Genomic DNA, 7,389 nt, shown 5'->3' with positions numbered 1-7,389 from the left:
CAATTGAGCGAAGTCCCCTGTTCGAACTTAACAACAGTTGCTTCTCGATGTTGCTGGCCGCAAGACGAGCAATTCGAGGAGAGGGTAGGGCTTTTGGAAGGTCCGTCTTAAAAACTACAATTACTTCTTTGTAAGGTTGGCTTTCTTGTTCATTTTGAAGGTGTGTGTGTGTGGGGGGGGGGGGGGGGGGGGGAGGGAGGGAGGGAGGGAGGGAGGGAGGGGAGGGAAGGGGATTACCTGGTGTTGCGTTTTTTTTCTTTTTTTACTTGACTTTTGTAACCCCCAATCCTGCTTGGGCCGCAATTGGCCTGCAGTATTCCTAAATAAATAAATAAATAAATAAATATTTTTTGGTGTATCTTTTGAGTGACCAATGTTCGGGACAGAAGGGTGCGTTCGATGTCTGGCAGTCTGTCATCTTGTTGTAACTCTAGGCCTCGTTATGTAAGTTCACATGTGGCTGTAGTCGGCCTTAGATTTGTGGGTGTATGAGGATTCGTGGAACCAAAGAAAGTAGCTGAGTTTGAAACAACCCTCTTTCTTTGTCTTTTCCTACGAGTAAAAGCCTTGCTTTTTGTACCGCAGTTTCGGGCACTCAAAAATGAATCAATGTCCACCAGCTCTCCTGCACCCGAAACTGTTATCAAGCGAGGACCACACAAAATAATCCACAAGATTAGTATCCAAAAAGATAACAAGATCCTGCACTTCGTAAAGATAGTGTTTTTGTACTTTCAAAATTTCCCTGTTCGAAACAAAATAAAAATTACCCCACTGGACGAAAAAAAGGAACGCTGTTCCTTCTTCTGTTCCAGTAAAAAAAGTAACAAGTTCCCGTTCCAGTTCCAGCGATGCAAAATGGAACGGCGGCGTTCCTTCGTTCCTCCTAAAAGGAACGCGTTCCAGGAACGCCGTTCCTTGGAACGCCGTTCCGTACAACACTGCAATTACGCCACAAGGGCTTCCGTCGAGCGGTGGCTGCAAACTACCGCGAAGCCAAGGCGTGATTTTCTTGGCTGCCGTAGTAATTTGTAGCCATTTCTACAAGTAACGTAAACCTAAACCACAAAGTCGCAAACGCTACCGTGTAAATGAATCCTTGGTCAGAGATGTCGTTGGAATGATCATGCTCTTATAAATGATAATTAAAACAACGCAAAGTACGAGACACCGGATAAAAAAAAAACGCAAGCAGAGCGCTGACTCACGACTAAATTCAGAACAAAAAGAAAAATTATTTTTTTTTGTTTCTTCATTTGTTTGTTTTGTGCGCATGCTCTGTACGACTTTTACTTTGGTCCTTTTTTAAAAAACGCGTGTTTTTAGGTTGTTTCTTTTTTTTTTTATTGACTGCACAATCATGTATTGTGTTGTTTAAATTAAATTTAGTCATGAGTTAATGCTCTCTCTATCTCTTTCTTTATCCGGTCCCTCGTCCTTAGCGCTGTTTTAATTATCCCGCATGTACGAACCCGCCCAAGCTTCAACTTTAGCTCTTTGAAAATTGCGCACTCCTACGGTCAAATACTCATAGTGGCGTGCGCAAAAAACGCCAGCAACCTGGCAACTCTATAACTGATATAATACTCACTCCCAAGAGGCTAGATGCAATAGATAGACTTGCCATTTCTATGGTGTATTTTGCGCACGCACTGTACACTAATAATGCGAAATCATTAACTGTCTCATGCAGCGCAGTCGGCGTTGTCTGTAACCGCAAAAAACGGCACATAGTCCCATGATGCCCTCGTCGTCATCGACGGCGACTTCAACACACGTACGTCACACATACTGGGGATCAAGGACCGAAACATACCACGGTTCAAACCTCGTTTGCGCAATGGAGGATAACCACCTTAGCTTGCGCGACCACGCCGGCTGCGCTGCATGAAACGATCCGGACTTACCAACGCGAGTTGGCCAACAAGCCCGCCAGGGCGACACCACGACCGACCTCGCATGGACGAACCGGCGGCGGGCCCTCTTCTGGGAACTAGGAGCAGACACGTGGGGGAGCGACCACCTGCCCATCTTCATTCGTTTGCACGGCCACAAGATAACGGCGCCGAAACGAACTACGAGCGTCGTCTGCTGGGACGCCTTCCGCGCAGAGCTGAAGCAAACACCCGTCACCACACCAGGCGGTGACCCGGAGGTGCACGAACTGGCCCACCTCCTACGGACAATACACTGAGCCAAAAGATCATCTACCCAGAAATTTCAAGTAACGGAGGACAAGCCGTCGCCGGACTTGCACCTGGCTAAGCTATGGAAACAACGCCTCGACGCGCTACATGTTTACAGAGAGAAGGGACGAACGCCCCGACTACGACGTCGTCTGAACCTTATAACGGCTGAGGTGCGCAATTACGCAGATGCACTCTCTACAGACGGATGGCGCCACCTTTGCTCCAGCTTCAACAATAACATGAGCGGGCGGCGCATGTGGCACATCTTTCGCAATTGGCAGGGCAAAGCCAAGAGACGCACCGCGGCGCAAACAGCGGCTCTACGCATGCGAACCTCGGAGGAGCAGCTGGGGCTCCAGGCTGGGGCAGTGTTCTTCCCGCGTCCTGCGTTCTTACCGGATCTCACTATATATTTCCGAGAGTCCGCGACACCGACCCAGATGACCGGAGATTTTCAGGCATTGGATCTCCAAGTAACGATTGGTGCAATCTGAGCTAGTTGGTTACTCATTATGAAAAAACCAGCTGAACTAAGGAAAAGGTAGAGATAGAAAGAAAGACACCCGATCGCTGGACTACCAACTGTTTTTATATATAAACCTCCTCTTCATCCTCTTCCTCTCCTTCTGCATAATTCACTTCGTTCCCCCCTTTTCCCCTTTGTTTTACGTTTTATTTTACAAGATGTTGACCCCCTCGGAGAAATAGTTTTTCGGTGCGCAACAAGGTGATTGAAGGTGCACTAACACACCCATCTCCTTTTTCTTCTATGGCAGCAGCTTCTAACATCTCCCGCGCGAGCTGGCTTTTGTGGCGTGCTACGATGTTAACTTGCGCGAGCTTCGCCGTGCACTTGCATGCTCGGCAATGCGCAGATAGGTGCCCCGGCGCTGTCAGGTTCTTTAGGTTGGCTGCGTGCTCACGTGTACGCTCGTTGATGCAGCGTCCCGTTTGCCCAATGTAGCAGCGCCCACATGTCAGTGGTATGCTGTAAACAACCTCTTTTTCGCACGAGGCGAATTGTGTCTTGTGCCTGGTGTTACATTGACTGATCTGGTTGGTCGATGACTGGTTGATCTTCCGGCACATTGAATACGCTTTGTTGGGTGCCGAGCACACAACTTGCACGTCTTGTCGCCTGGCGATCTTTTTTAACTTGTGGGTAACCCCATGTATATATGGGACCACCACAAAAGGTTTCCGTGCATGTTTCTTTTTTGCTGTGGGGTTGTCTTTCTTCTTGATGGTGCGAATGATTTTTTCGCAAATGGAGGCCAATAAAGACTCTGGGTAACCGGCGTCCTGAAGTCTTGAAACTTGTGTATTGAAGCTTTGTTGTATTTGGTGGGGGCAAGTCTTTTTGAGGCTGGCCAGAAGGGCCGTGGCGACTATTCCTTGTTTGACGATTTTGGAATGCTGGGACTCGAAGGGAAGAAACCCTTTATTCGAGCGCGCCTGGTACCTCCAACAAACATGATCTTTTTGAAACTCCAACACCAGGTCAAGGAACCTAATAGTTTTTTTGATGGGAAGCTCATGGGTGAAAGTGAGGCCCATGCAGCTGTTTTGGAAGTATGTCATTATGGAGTCGAGGCATCCATTTTCTTCTTCAATTGCAGTGGAGCATAAAATAAGAAAGTCATCCACATAGCGAAAAATGACTGATATTCGTGGATCATTTATGACTTTTTGGATAGTTGTTCCACAGGCAGCGAGAAAAATTTCGCATAAAAACGGAGCCACTTGGGATCCGATGCATACCCCACTCTTCTGCACATAGTGATGTTCTTGGTGGGCCACCACCGTTGCGGACAAGTAGAAGCCTAAAAGTTCCAAGAAGGTGCCCAGGCTCATCCCTGCTGCATTTTGAAACGTGGTAAGCCCTTGTTTCTCAATGGTGGTTTGAAGAACACGTAAAAGGTTATCGTGCGGAATTGAGTAGTACATATCCTGTACGTCAATCGAGAACCCAGAAACAATTAGGTTTCCTTGTTCATGAAGAAATGCGATCACGTGCTCTGAGTTAGGTATCCTGAAGGGGTCTTATTTCTACTGGTATTTTGGAGAGTTGCTGGGCAAGAAACCTCGATACGCATGCTTGCCAAGTGTTTCTTTCGGATACAATAGCCCGAAATGGAACACCTTCTTTGTGAGTCTTGGCTGAGAAGAAGACAGAAAGTTGGTCATTTTTTGCCCCTTTGATCCTGGTGCTGAGACTAGCTTGTTGGTGTTCGTCTAGCAACTTGAGAATGGCCTTCTTTGCTACTTTTGTCCTTTTCTCTGCTACTGGCATAAAATTCTTGATCATGGCCTGATGGGCTTTTTCTCCATATCTGTCGGACTCAAGAACGACAAATCCTCCCTCCTTATCGGAAATGCATAGCTTTAAATCCCGGCTTCTTAATTCTTGAATTGTAGACCCAAAGCTCACCTTTGGCTTAGCTTGGTGTTGAAGGCTGGAAAATACTTGGATTCCTTCATTAATAATTTGAGAGCTTCTTTCCTGTGGAGCTTTTGCGGCAATTTGCCGTATTATGGCTACCTTGTCTACAGCTTCAAGCTTGGGAGCTATGGCAAACTTTGGTCCTTGTTCCAGCACCTTCCGAGCTTGTTCTGAAATGTGCACATTCCCTATAAGCTGGAGCGGTGTCTTTTGCAGAACCGTCTTGCGTTGCCGGTGTAGTTCCAGATGATGACGCCAAATGGAGAGAAAGTTCTTCTTCCAGAGGATCTCCGTTGTGTTTTGCGTCATGATGAGATGATTGGAAAATTCGTTGCGGGTCGGAGACTTGACTCGCAGAAAGTCGGTGAGTAGTCGCACTTGGCGCCATTTTTCAGACCGAAGAATCTTGGACACCCGTTGTGCGTGCGCGTGTGATGGTTGTAGAGCCCCGAAAAAACACTTTACCTCTTCCAGGATGATCTTCTTTTGTATGCTGCGAGTGAGCAGCCTTGCTTGGCAGATGGACGTTGCAATCATGAGCCTCAAGCCTGGTGGGCCAAGGAGGTTGAAATTGATAAAAGACGTGCTCAGGTAACTAGAAAGATAAGTAACGATTGGTGTAATCTGAGCTAGTTGGTTACTCATTATGGTTACTCATTATGAAAAAAATCATTCGCACCATCAAGAAGAAAGACAACCCCACAGCAAAAAAGAAACATGCACGGAAACCTTTTGTGGTGGTCCCATATATACATGGGGTTACCCACAAGTTAAAAAAGATCGCCAGGCGACAAGAGGTGCAAGTTGTGTGCTCGGCACCCAACAAAGCGTATTCAATGTGCCGGAAGATCAACCAGTCATCGACCAACCAGATCAGTCAATGTAACACCAGGCACAAGACACAATTCGCCTCGTGCGAAAAAGAGGTTGTTTACAGCATACCACTGACATGTGGGCGCTGCTACATTGGGCAAACGGGACGCTGCATCAACGAGCGTACACGCGAGCACGCAGCCAACCTAAAGAACCTGACAGCGCCGGGGCACCTATCTGCGCATTGCCGAGCATGCAAGTGCACGGCGAAGCTCGCGCAAGTTAACATCGTAGCACGCCACAAAAGCCAGCTCGCGCGGGAGATGTTAGAAGCTGCTGCCATAGAAGAAAAAGGAGATGGGTGTGTTAGTGCACCTTCAATCACCTTGTTGCGCACCGAAAAACTATTTCTCCGAGGGGGTCAACATCTTGTAAAATAAAACGTAAAACAAAGGGGAAAAGGGGGGAACGAAGTGAATTATGCAGAAGGAGAGGAAGAGGATGAAGAGGAGGTTTATATATAAAAACAGTTGGTAGTCCAGCGATCGGGTGTCTTTCTTTCTATCTCTACCTTTTCCTTAGTTCAGCTGGTTTTTTCATAATGAGTAACCAACTAGCTCAGATTACACCAATCGTTACTTATCTTTCTAGTTACCTGAGCACGTCTTTTATCAATTTCAACCTCCTTGGCCCACCAGGCTTGAGGCTCATGATTGCAACGTCCATCTGCCAAGCAAGGCTGCTCACTCGCAGCATACAAAAGAAGATCATCCTGGAAGAGGTAAAGTGTTTTTTCGGGGCTCTACAACCATCACACGCGCACGCACAACGGGTGTCCAAGATTCTTCGGTCTGAAAAATGGCGCCAAGTGCGACTACTCACCGACTTTCTGCGAGTCAAGTCTCCGACCCGCAACGAATTTTCCAATCATCTCATCATGACGCAAAACACAACGGAGATCCTCTGGAAGAAGAACTTTCTCCCCATTTGGCGTCATCATCTGGAACTACACCGGCAACGCAAGACGGTTCTGCAAAAGACACCGCTCCAGCTTATAGGGAATGTGCACATTTCAGAACAAGCTCGGAAGGTGCTGGAACAAGGACCAAAGTTTGCCATAGCTCCCAAGCTTGAAGCTGTAGACAAGGTAGCCATAATACGGCAAATTGCCGCAAAAGCTCCACAGGAAAGAAGCTCTCAAATTATTAATGAAGGAATCCAAGTATTTTCCAGCCTTCAACACCAAGCTAAGCCAAAGGTGAGCTTTGGGTCTACAATTCAAGAATTAAGAAGCCGGGATTTAAAGCTATGCATTTCCGATAAGGAGGGAGGATTTGTCGTTCTTGAGTCCGACAGATATGGAGAAAAAGCCCATCAGGCCATGATCAAGAATTTTATGCCAGTAGCAGAGAAAAGGACAAAAGTAGCAAAGAAGGCCATTCTCAAGTTGCTAGACGAACACCAACAAGCTAGTCTCAGCACCAGGATCAAAGGGGCAAAAAATGACCAACTTTCTGTCTTCTTCTCAGCCAAGACTCACAAAGAAGGTGTTCCATTTCGGGCTATTGTATCCGAAAGAAACACTTGGCAAGCATGCGTATCGAGGTTTCTTGCCCAGCAACTCTCCAAAATACCAGTAGAAGACCCCTTCAGGATACCTAACTCAGAGCACGTGATCGCATTTCTTCATGAACAAGGAAACCTAATTGTTTCTGGGTTCTCGATTGACGTACAGGATATGTACTACTCAATTCCGCACGATAACCTTTTACGTGTTCTTCAAACCACCATTGAGAAACAAGGGCTTACCACGTTTCAAAATGCAGCAGGGATGAGCCTGGGCACCTTCTTGGAACTTTTAGGCTTCTACTTGTCCGCAACGGTGGTGGCCCACCAAGAACATCACTATGTGCAGAAGAGTGGGGTATGCATCGGATCCCAAGT

General features: G+C 47.1%; 1 pseudogene; it reads left to right on the top strand.

The window, feature by feature from the left end:
* Positions 1 to 1,740: 1,740 nt before the first annotated feature.
* LOC120842096 lies at positions 1,741 to 2,683 on the top strand (annotated as a pseudogene).
* Positions 2,684 to 7,389: the final 4,706 nt, after the last annotated feature.

This window comes from Ixodes scapularis, unplaced genomic scaffold (assembly GCF_016920785.2).
Source record: "Ixodes scapularis isolate PalLabHiFi unplaced genomic scaffold, ASM1692078v2 PGA_scaffold43__4_contigs__length_2004386, whole genome shotgun sequence".
In the NCBI taxonomy this organism is placed as follows: domain Eukaryota; kingdom Metazoa; phylum Arthropoda; class Arachnida; order Ixodida; family Ixodidae; genus Ixodes; species Ixodes scapularis.
This window is presented reverse-complemented; position numbering and strand designations above follow the sequence as displayed.